At 42.4% G+C, this 12890-nt stretch overlaps 1 pseudogene; it reads right to left on the bottom strand.

Moving 5' to 3' along the window:
* Positions 1-1890: 1890 nt before the first annotated feature.
* Positions 1891-11853, bottom strand: LOC138076321 (mitochondrial import inner membrane translocase subunit Tim17-B pseudogene; annotated as a pseudogene).
* Positions 11854-12890: the final 1037 nt, after the last annotated feature.

Raw genomic sequence — 12890 nt, forward strand, 5'->3', positions numbered from 1 at the left:
AAAGAATCCTTTAGTCACAGAGCTTTTTATCCTAACCACAGAACAGGCTCTTGCCTTCTGCAGGAATAATAAAATCCCAGGCCCACACTATACTAGCTCCTCTAACAAAAAGCAGCTCCCTAAACTGTAACTCCTCAGGGCTTCTAGGTTGGATTTAATTTTCACTGGGTAAAGGAATGCATTAAAAGGAAAGACTGAGTACTCTTATGAAAATCAAAGGGGTAAATAAGCTTGCTGTTCAAACAAGGAAAACACAGGCTGCACCAGCTCTGCCCTGTGGTGGATTCTGCACCTGGTGAACAGACAGCACTGTGTCTGCCCCAGCTGGGCTTTCCCCACAGTGGACTGGCAGCTTCAGAGGTCCAGCAGACTGCCAGGGACATCTCTCCCACCTGGGAAAATACAGTGAAAAGGAAGGGCTGAAAGAGAGAACTTCATTCCAAAGGAAAAGCACAACAGCTAAAAGTTATTATAAGAGAAGGATCTCAAAGCAGGTGGCAGGAGCTATTTTAAGGGTAAAGAAATATTCTTGGTGGAGAAGTGTTTGGGAAAAAAACACAAATAGTGCATGAATATCATATTGGAGGAAGAAAATGTTCTCTCCAAACTAAAGAGCGGGTATGGAGTCAATTGTCTTCACATCACATAAGCCCAGTGCATGCCACCTCAGCCTTTCCTCATCTCACCTGACTCCTGTCTTTGGCAACCCTTTCCTCCAAAGGCAGCCAGACTCAGAATTCTCTGAGAAGACTGTTCCTCTAAATTATTCATAGGACAGTTCTACCAACTTTCTATCCTCCCCTTCCCAGAAGTATCTGCTATGCAATAATCCAGTGAAAATGAACAATGCTTGGAACAGATAATGAATCATTCCTTGTAAAATTTCAGGAACTTGTAGACATTTCATGCAGGGAGGAATGTCTCTTCAGTTCAGTTCAGTTCAGTTCAGTCGCTCAGTTGTGTCTGATTCTTTGTGACCCCATGAATCACAGCACGCCAGGCCTCCCTGTCCATCACCAACTCCCGGAGTTTACCCAAACTCATGTCGGTCGAGTCAGTGATGACATCCAGCTATCTCATCCTCTGTCGGCCCCTTTTCCTCCTGCCCTCAATCACTCCCAGCATCAGGGTCTTTTCCAATGAGTCAACTCTTTACATGAGATGGCCAAAGTATTAGAGTTTCAGCCTCAGCATCAGTCCTGCCAATGAACACCAGGACTGATCGCCTTTAGAATGGACTGGTTAGATCTCCTTGCAGTCCAAGGGACTCGCAAGAGTCTTCTCCAGCACCTACCCACATCCTAAATGGTACCACATATAAATATGCTATAAACTTGACCTTTTTTAGGGTATGAGGTCCTGTTTTATGGGAGTGAGAACATTATTTTTTAAATACTGACTTTCAAAAGTTGAGATCACTACTTTCAATTAAAATCTAAAGCAGACCAGAAAAATATTTATGGTGTTATTTTCAACTTGTCTTCTCTTCCTCGTATGTGAACAACTTTGTTATTAGTAAAGATACGGGAAACTCTTCAATAAGCAAAAAAAAAAAAAAAAAAAACTTTCTAAAATCCTATTTAATCTTGTTTTTTTTTTTTTCTCATTTTCAAAACAGGCTTTAAATACTCATCAGAGTGCCATGCAAAGCGATTGGGGTGAGAGCATGTTACATATATGAGTGGGGGTTGGAGTGCCCTGAGAGAAGAGGGACCCATCCATCAGGGCAGCTGGGGTTCCCCACCCCCAACCTGGGATCAGGGAACAGATAGAGGCCCTCTCTGGAGGGTCCCATGGGCCAACTGGGAGCCAGCCCTCCCTTCGAGGTAGATCATCCAGGAGGGGACAGAGAAGGAGCTCTCACAGTGGCGGTGATAGGCAGTCACTTCCTCAGTGGTACTGCTGATAGCTGGGGTAGCCTGGGCCCGGGATACCCTCCTTAGAGGGCAGCTGGCCAGGGTTCTCCAGGAAAGGGGGTGCATTGCGGAACTGCTGCACGGTATAGCAAGTGAGAAGGATGCCAATACCCTCGATGAGGGCCAATAGGATGCCCCCCATCATTGCCGAGCCCACCATGGCCAATGGGCCACTGCGGGCAGCCAGCACAGCCCTGGTCTATGCTCCACTGGTGATGGAAGTTCCAGGGATCTTCCTTGCCCTGAAGCTCCACCAGACCACAGTTGATGGTGGAAAACAGCGCCCCCCACCCCCATCCCCACCCCATAGTGAAAGCTCCACAGCAATCATCCACAATTCGCCATGGGCAAGGTTCCCGAGCACACTCCTCCAAGGCGCCAGAGTCCGCTGTGCAGTATGGCTAAACCCCGGCTGGGCCACACCCCGCATTGTATTTCTTTTCCACCAGTGCACGTTTGGAAGTGTTTTATCCATATGACACTCTAGTCCTGGTAGGGATAAAACATGATTGACAAGTCTATGTCCATATTTACAACTGTTAGGGATTCCTACTATAATATTGCCATTCTCAGTTCTCACTACAGGAGACTATTGCCAGGGACAGACACAATAATCCCCTCAATTGCATGCTTTTTCCATGTGACTCTGCTACTCCTTCCATCAGTGAAGGTGAAAGTGTTAGTCACTCAGTCATGTCCACCTCTTTGGAACCCCATGGACTGTAGCCCACCAGGCTCCTCTGTCCATGGAATTCTCCAGGCAAGAATACTTCCATCAGTCAGTGGAGTCCATTTCCTCTCCCCTTGAACCTGGGTTGGCTTTGTGACTTTCTTGACTCACAGAACTGGGCAGGTGTGATTTCCAGGCACCCTTGTGGAGCCTCAAGCCTCCATGTAAGGAAGCCCAGACTGTCCTGTTAGACAAGTGTCTTAGCAGAAGGAGCCCCAAGGTGCCCAGCTGACAGCCATACCCAGACATGTGAGTGGGACCATGCTGCACCCTCCAGCCCGAGCCATGACCAGCCCACACATGTAGAGCAAATGCATATCTTTTCCACTGAGTCCACTCAGATTGCAGGTCTACAGAATCATAAGCAAATTACTGCTTTATGCCACTGTGTTTTGGGGTACTTTGTTACCTAGCAGTAGATAACCAATCTACTGACCTTACACAAAATTACTAAATTGTGTACAGCTACCCAGATTTGGTACATCAAAGATGAAATACTTAACCTCAGAAAGCATCATCTGTCTAAATACAAAAATGTAAATGATCAAAGTTCAAATTATGCTCCAAATCAGAGACCACTTCCCCCAGACCCCTGCTTGCCTTCTTCTGTGGCAGTGGCCCTCAAATTGTGGTCCTGGAACAGCAGTATCAACAACACATGAGAACTTGTTAGCAATGCAGATTCTTGGCCTTCTACTGAGAGAGAAACTCTGAGGATGGGGCCCAGAAACCTGTATTTCAACAAGCCTTGTAGGTGAGTCTGATGCATGCTGAAGTGTGAGAACCGCTGTTCTATAGCAATAACACTTCTAATGCTTAACTGGTATACCTGGCCACCTGGATGAAAACTAGGTTAGGTGGCTAGGTAAGGCCATGGCTACGTTCTGACAAACAAAAAGCAAGCAGAAATGGGGAAAGGGGTGTTCTCTTCTCTGTCTCTGTCACCTTCATGCTGGCTGGGATTCAGATATGATGGGTGGAGCCCTGGAAGCTGTCTTTGATCATGAGATGACCGTGGGAAAGGAATCCATGCACAGCAGAGCAACAAGATAGAAGGAGCCCAGGCCCCTGGTATTATGGAGACGGCACACTCCCTGACTTCCTGAACATGAGGAATTCCTATCTTCAGTTCTGTGTTTAAAGTTTTCTGCCCCTCACAATTAAATCCTAACTAAGATATAATGCTAAGTAGTACCCCTTCCCCTCACCAGCTGAAACATTCTTCAAGAATATTTTATTTTCTTCACTTGTCACAAGCCATTCTTTAGCTTGTTTTCTATTTTCATTTGCCTATTAACCATCTCCCTATTTGACTGAAAGCTCATGGGGGCAGTTTTGTTCATCATTGAATCCCCAGCATCCAACACATTTTACCCTCCAAACAAGGACTTGGAGATTATTGACTGAATCAAATGGACAGATGAAAAGATGGATGTAGGAAAGCCACATTTTTTCCTGAGATCTTTAAGCACTGATAAAATGATCAAGCCTTAAATAAATCTTTTTACATCCGGTAAAACCATCTCCCTACAACATCTTATCTGTTCCACAATGTAATCTAAATACGAAGCAATAATAGTAACTAACACTTTTATACATCTTGTGTGAAAGTCACTCCGTCGTGTCTGGCTCTTTCCAACCCCATGAACTGTAGCCTCCGAGGCTCCTCTGTCCATGGAATTCTCTAGGTCAGAATACTGGAGTGGGTAGCTGTTCTCTTCTCCAAGGGATCTTCCCAACCCAGGGATTGAACCCAGGCCTACCACATTGCAGGCAGATTCTTTCCCATCTGAGCCACCAGGGAAGCCCAAGAATACTGGAGTGGGTAGCCTATGCCTTCTCCAGCAGATCTTCCTGACTCAGGAATCAAACAGGGGTCTCCTGCATTACACCAAAACAAGTTCCAAAAGAGACACATACTATAATATATCTTACCAGTATACCTCAAACCTGTCAAAAATCATCAAAAACAGGGAAGTCTGAGAAAGTGTCACAGGGAACTTAAGAAGACACGACTAGAAAATGTAACCTAGTATTCTGGATGGAATTATGGGAACAGAAAAGGGCATTAGGTAGAGACGAAGGAAATCCGAATAAACTAAAGACTTTAGCTAATAATAATATGTCACTATTGGTTTAGTATTTGTAACAAATGTACCACACTAATACAAGATGTTAACAGTAGGGAAACTGGGCATGGGATGGGGTGAGGGGAGGGCTGTTAAGTACGTATTCTCTGTACTATCTGCTCACTTCCTTAAATCTAAAACTGTTCTAAAAAAATGAAGTCTATTTTTTTTTAAAAGACGTATTAATTCTCATGAAAACTGAGATGGGAACCATGATGAGCCCTATTTTACAGATAAAAGAGTACCTTAAGTTTGGTTTCCCCAAGTCTTTGAGACTTAGAATATACGTCTCTTCTGCACCAAAATGTATTTGATTCATTTAAATAATGTGTATTGATTACTGTCTGCCAGTCAGAGACTGAGCTTCGGTGATTCTATGAAGAGAGGCACAATTAGGAAAGCAGAAAGAGCTCTGCATCTACCTACTGAAATTAAAGGGCACAAGCAAACATTTTATTAACAAAGTGTGCACAATTCTAAAATGTATTTTACATGGTGACAGCACATATACTCCTTCAATAGCTAGAAACAACTGAGCTTGACAGCTAATTATCAAGAATAATTATTTAAATATGAAGCCACAGATGGCATACATTTTTAAGAACACATAAGCCATATATCACAAGTTATAAGGCTGTTTAAGAATGAATTCGTATCTTATCCCAGATACTAAAATAACTAAGGCTCTATCTTTGAGGACAATCCCTGGTCTATACTGAAAGAACACCTCAAAGGAGAAAACTTCCTATGTCATTCGCATTCCTTTCTGAAGATACTCAGTGTAAACTTCCTTAACTATTATTTTGACTAGTAGAACCAATCATTAGTGATTACTCCACTGATCAAAACAAAGATTTGCCACCTTGGTTGATCAAGCTGAAATTCCTGGCCCATGCCAGTCTGACCATGAAATGTCATACATGCTCACTATATTGTGGCACACCAAGACAAAAATAAGCTTTTTTTTTTTTTTTTTTTTGCAAAGTGTATTACCTCTGGGGCTTCTTGACTTTCATACCTGGAACTGTAATCAACAGGTAAGACGCCAATCTAAATATCCACCTGAAACAATACCCAAGGGAGCACTTTGTACCTGTAACTTCACTGCTCCTTGTGATTCCTTTAGCTGCCTCACTGTATTTAGCCTTAAAAGTTCAGCTGCGGCATTAGATCCTTCACAAAGTTTTAGCCTGCTCAGTGTGGGCCATGGCACCTTGCACAGACCTCAGTCATAGTACTTACCACAATTCAGTCCATTTTAACAAGTAACCAATAAATGCAGATGAAGTGCCATTCTGGGCATCTGGGAAACATCAGTGAACAAATCAAAGATGCCAACTCTTGCGAGGAAAAATACACAATAAATAAACTATAATAAGTAAACTTTATAGCATGTTATAATGATAAGTGCTATGGAAAAATAAAGGGCTTCCCTGGTGGCTCAGTGGTAAAGGAATCTGTCTGCCCATGCAGGAGATGTGGGTTCAATCCCTGGTCTAGGAAGATCCTGGAGAAGAAAATGGCAACCCACTCTAGTATTTTTGCCTGGGAAATCCCATGGACAGAGGACCCTGGCGGGCTGTAGTCCATGGGATTGCAAAAGAGTTGGACACGACTTAGCAACTGACCAACAGAAACATATGGAAAAAGAAAACATGTAATGGGTTAAGAGGGCTGGGGTGGACTAGGGTATAGGAGTAGGTTCAAGTTATAGTACTTGAACCATATATGAATACTCGTGTTCTCTTCTGTGAGAACAGGATTTAAGCAAAGACTCGAAGGAGGTGAGGGAATTAACTCACTTCCTTCAAGTCTTTGCAGATCCCAGAAAAAGAGGCTTCCAGATAGCGGAAAGAACAAGAGCAAAGACCCTCACACAGGTATATGCTTGGTGAGTTTGAGAAGAAGCTTGGAGGCCAGTGAGTCTGGAGCAAAATGCCTCAGAAGGGAATAGGAGGGGAAGAGAGAGACAAAGCAGGGAGCATCAGTGATGGCAGCTTCTGGGCCATTACAAACACTGTGGCTTTTACTCTGCATGAAATGGGGAACTGTTGATGGGCTTTGAGTAGTGGAGAGACATGATCTTATTTTTGCAAGATTCACTCAGGTCATTATGTGGAGAATAAAATTTTAGCCAGGCCAAGACAGAAGCAGAAAAACCTGTTAGGAGGTAATTAGGAGAGAAGGGGATGCCTCAGGCAAGAGAAGTAGCAAAAGGTGGGGCAGATGAGAGCCAGATTTTGCATTTAGCATCATGGGGGAAGGATGTGGGGTGTAATCCTTGTGTTAGTAGCTCAGTCATGTCTGACTCTTTGATACTCCACAAACTGTAGCCTGCCAGGCTCCTCTGTCCATAGAATTCTCCAGTGAAGAATACTGGATTGGGTTGCCATTTCCTCCTCCAGGGGATCTTCCCAACCCATGGATTGAACCTGAGTCTCCTGCACTGCAGGCAGATTCTTTACCATCTGACCGCCAGGGAAGCCCGGATAACAAACGGGGGAGAGCCAAAGACGTCTCCAGGGATTCTGTCCTGAGCAACGTCTATGATGCAGGTATCATGAACCAGTGTGGGAAGACCATGGAAGAGGCAGATTAGGATGTGAAGAGCAGGAATTCATGAAAGAACATGAATTTGGTTGTTGTCTGAAAATGTTCTGTTGACACTTTCTGGTAAGACGGAATAAATACAAGGAGAGTGGGTGTCAGCAGTCTGAAAGAAAATCTAGGATTCAGCAGAGCAGCACATTTTAGAAGTGCTCCATTTCAAATTCCCAACACTTGATATCAGAGACAACATTGTGAGGAAAAACACAGAAATCAATGTCTTTGAATCTAAAAGTGATTGTGAAGAATTAGACTCTGAACATGAAAATAATCTAAAAACACCTCAAATGATTTATCTACATTTACCTCTTTATACATGACCTGAGAATAAAATATGATTTTAAAAATCTACTAGATAGGATTAAATTTTCAAAAAATAGAAAATAACTTCAGTGGTAAGAAATCACCATGTAATAGTTTAATGAGGAATGCTTTTCTTAGTGACACAAAAAAAATCTTTAAATTGGATACAAGGAAATAATGATGATTAAAAATAACTAATACTTACTAGCCACAATGAGCCAGGAACAGTGCTAAGTGCTATACATGGAATTTTTTCTTTTTTACTCTCACAACAATCCTATGAAGTAGTAACCAATTTCCCTCCTTTTAAGAGAATGCCCAAAATAGCGAAGAAAACTTATGTGTCTTTTGTATGTCCCATACAATCTTTGTGCTTTGCTACTTTTTCCCCTTTGGAAAAAAATCATCAGCCTCCTATTTAATTTCTCACCTTTAAGAATTTTAAGAAGGAAATCTTTAGCATGGGTCTTAGATGCCTGCTACACTTATTATCCCAAGTCCAGCTGCTCTCTCTGCTACATATAGACTTCTAATTCCAGTCTTTTGTGTGGGTTTTGTGACCCCATGGACATACAGTCCATGGAATTCTCTGGGCCAGAATACTTGAGTGGGTAGCCTTTCCCTCCTCCAGGGGATCTTCACAACCCAGGGATCAAATCCAGGTCTCCCACATTGTGGGTAGATTCTTTACCAGGTGAGCCACAAGGGAAGCCCAAGAATACTGGAGAGGGTAGCCTATCCCTTCTTCAGCGGATCTTCCCAACCCAGGAATTGAAATGGGGTCTCCTGCATTACAGGCGGATTCTTTAGGAACTGAGCTATCAGGGAATTGGATCTCAAGTGCTACAACAAAAGATCCCATGTGCCACAACTGGGACCTAACACAGCCAAATAAATAAATATTTTTTCAGCAACAACAAGCACAGAAGGAGGTGCAGGGCTAAAGGGATGAGTAACACTTTGCCCCTGCCTTGAGGCACTTAGAGTCTAATTGGTGAAACAACACATGAATGGGTAATCTACTCCCTCTCACATGCCGGGTGCTCTGTGTCTGTGTGCAGCAAGCTCTGACAATGCAGGGACAACTTAGGGCAGGCCCTAATGGAAAGAACAAGTGGGTGTTTTCTCAGCTCCTTCAGCTTCATGCTGGATTACGGGCCATTCCGACGGGCCATTCCGGTAAACATTCCTGGGCTGCAGTGAGCCACTCAGGGGGTGTTTTGATAACTCTTTCATACTTTGTATCACATAGGCCACAAGAGTATACACTGTTTGTTTAAGCTTGGACTAAAGAACACAGACTAGGTTCTATGTAAGTCCTGAAAATGATTCAGTTCCAGCTTCCCAGGAAAAAAAAAAAACACAACTCTGACACACAATTACAAAAGCATGGTACTGGCTGGGCTCAAAAACCACAGTTACAAAAACTATTTAGCAATGTACTGTAGAATAAATGTTCATTGACATTTACAGAGTATTAGTCAATAATATATTAAACAATAATATTTACAGATTCATTACATGAATCTACACAGGGTACTTGTACTGGGGTTAGGGGGTGGGGGAAAAAAAGGACGTAGATCATCTTGGAAAAGGATCAGTCTAGTTAGGGAGCCTCTGTGAACCTAGAATAAAAACCAGAGTTATAAACACGCCAAATTCTAGTAAATTCAATCCCATTTTACTGATGTTTATAACCCTCATTCATAGTTTGAGACTATGTGCACTAAGGAATCTCTTATATTAACAGCATCTCAGAACTGTGACAATATCTGCTCAAACGAATGGATTAGGATGAAATGAAGTGTTTTTTTTGTTTGTTTGTTTGTTTTTTCCTGATCTGTAACTACAAGACCCTAATGGTATAAAATCTGCTGTACATGGGAGGGATGAGCAAGAATGTGCTCTAAGTTCAGCTGGCAAGAAGATATTTCCTAGAAGAAGCAACACTGTTGCTAATGCAATTTACAGAAACCTATACCAAATCACTGTCATTGCTGACAGGTCCCTTGGGGGGTGGGGGGGAAGAAGTGTGTCAAATACTAAAACATAAGATTTTAGCTGACTGGACTAGATTCCTTGCTAAAAGCTGTTTACACAGAAGCAACACTGGCAGTCATGGCACTGAAAATTTTTAAGGGTTCTTATTCTCATCTGCAGCCTTGGGATGTGTACAGACGAAAAGATTTATTCTCTCCTTCCCCATCATCCTTACAAACTCAAGTAACTTCATCTAAATTCCTTGTAGAGGGAAGGGGTAAAAGCCTAGGTGGGAGGAACTTTTGAAAATAGTGTCTCTTCCCCACTCCATCTTTGGATGTTACTGCTGGAAATGGCCTATGTGTAAAAAAGAGAAAACCTGAGAACCACTCATCTGAAATATCTGAACACACAGCCAGAAGATATGGATGGTTTCAGGAGATACAGTAACTGCTACCATTAAGCTCACCTCCAGTAGCAGTCCACTTTATAGAGATGGGATGCCTCCTAGGGTGTGGTTTGAACCGCTGTATCCTGTACCTAAGTTTAGGTAATAACAGCTCCTGTGAGGGCGTGAGTCAGCTGTGTTGTTTTCCAGTGTCACCAAGACTACAAACATGACTAAACCGCAACTAACACAGAGATCAGTAAAGTTTTATCAGGATGCATGTGAACATCAGCATGAAGACTGATGCAATTAACGACCACTTCACCCTTTTTACTCATATATTGAAAGAAATGTTAACTCTTCTGGAGAAGAAATGTGCTCCAATACTTCTGAAGTACATCCTATGATAAATTATATTTCACTTCAGCACAGTAAAGCATCAGTTTTTAAGCCCCAAAAGACATTTTGTGTGGATACTTCGCTTTCTTTGAATAAGCATTAAGGAGCAAAGGCATTAAACCTAAAGGGAAAGGAGTTAAGAATCCAGTAAAACAGTTACAAAGGTAAGAGAAATCTATCTTTTTGGACTGATGTTGAAGCTGAAACGCCAATACTTTGGCCACCTGATGTGAAGAGCTGACTCATCTGAAAAGACCCTGATGCTGGGAAAGATTGAAAGCAGGAGAAGGGGATGACAGAGGATGAGATGGCTGGATGGCATCACCGACTCAATGGACGTGAGTTTGAGGGGACTCCAGGAGTTGGTGATGGACATGGAGGCCTGGAGTGCTGCGGTCCATGGGGTCGCAAAGAGTTGGACACGACTGAGCGACGGAACTGAACTGAAGTGAGTGCCGTAGATATTTGCCGGCTATAACTAGTGAGAGTAGTGTAGCCAAAAATGCAGTATGTGGACAGGACTGCAAAAAAGAAAGCTGTTACCCTTAGAAAGTCAAATGTTTCCACCTTCTCAGGGTTACTAATGCTGTTTTCCCACAGCTTCTTGGAAAAATATTGCTGTTTTCTCTGGGCTCTTTCCAGGTGCTTTATTGACAGAGTAAAATGGAGGACGAGGAAAATACCGTAAACAACTTCACTGTGGAAGGGTGGGAAATGCTGACCTCAATCTGCTTCTGTTCTTTCTATATAAAATTCTCATATGAGTAACTGTGGAGGAAGAAGGATGATCACAAAATACGGCATTGGTCATTTGCTGATTGTTCTAGCACAATAATTCTCAAATATATTCATCCTTTACAGTCTAAATCAGAGCTTCTAAAACATTCCATGGTAAAGGACCAAATTTTAAAATTTCCAATCTACTGCAAGCTTTTATAAATTACAGTAGAAATGAGTTACTAGAAAAGTAACTTTTAAAGAATATACAAAATATAAGCCCCCCCAATTTTATATTAGTGATTTCAACAGGCATAAAATACTCTGTCAAATTGCTATTAAAGTTTATAAAAGCTTGTTCTCAGCTTCTGTGCTTACCTTGTAGTAGACGGATAACAAACTACTCTGAACTAGTCTGAAAAGAACTGTCTTAACCACACACCTGTCCACAAACACGGGACACATATATATCACAGATGCACATACAAGCACATCAAAGTAAAGATAGATTTCTCTCCATTGTAACAATGATTTAAATATATATAAAATGACTATTTTACATATTTCTTTAAAATTCACTTGATACCAAAAAAGTTGATAAGAAAGCAGCAGTCTCCTACCCTACCTCTCCTCTTCAGTACCTACCAAAAGCGGCAGCTGTCTAACAATCAGCGGAGCTGTCATTGCCAACCTCCTTTCCCCCAACCTGACTTTCCTCCTGGGGCTCTCTTCTTCTCCCAGCTGCTGACCTGGGTATTCCCTCTGCCTCTCTTCCATGCAAGGGTACCCTTTGAGAAAGAGTATAATACTGTTCAAAATATTTGCTGCTCCTGTCTTGGGGGTGATTATACTCACCCCATTGATGTCAGGCTTGCTTATGAGTTGTGATGTCCCATCCAATGGGAGGATTTTCCATCTCTGCCTTGTTAAACTCAGAAGTGACCGTGTGACTTGCTTTGGCCAATGGCATGTGACATTCCAAGGTGGAAACTTAAGAGAGAGTTCTATCATCTCTTTTCCCTCTGCCACGAGTCTGGCAATTTCACAGATAAAGAATGCTGCACCAGCCTGAGACCAGTTATGATGATGAAAAGGAGCAGAACTACACAGTGGGCACACTGGGTGAAAAGAAATAAACCTACACTGCAAACCACTGAGAGTTCGGTATTGTTTGTGACTGCACCAGAGCCTGAGTTGATGAATATATCTGTATTTCCTACATCTCCTTTGTTTGTTTTATGCTCTAATTTTGGCAATTTATCTTCCAGTAGCTTCCTGAGAAAGAACTGGCAACCCACTCCACTACTCTTGCCTGGAAAATTCCATGGATGGAGGAGCCTGGTAGGCTACAGTCCATGGGGTTGCAAAGAGTCAGACACAACTGGGCAACTTCACTTTCTTTCTATAGTTCCTTTTGGAGAAGGAAATGGCAACCCACTCCAGTGTTCCTGCCTAGAGAGTCCAATGGACAGAGGGGCCTGGTGGGCTACAGTCTATAGGGTTGCAAAGAGTCAGACATGACTAAGCAACCAACACACACACAGCTTCCTGAGAAAGTATCTATAATGGGCAAAGATCTAGTATGCCTGAAAATAATAGAATACTGAATTTGAAATAATTTTTCTCTCAGAATCAGAGGGCATTGAGACATTGTCTTCTAGTTTCCAATGATGCTGTTGAGAAGACCACTGTCATTTTATTTCTAGTCCTTTATGTGTATC

Source organism: Capricornis sumatraensis, chromosome 3 (assembly GCF_032405125.1).
Source record: "Capricornis sumatraensis isolate serow.1 chromosome 3, serow.2, whole genome shotgun sequence".
Lineage (NCBI taxonomy): Eukaryota > Metazoa > Chordata > Mammalia > Artiodactyla > Bovidae > Capricornis > Capricornis sumatraensis.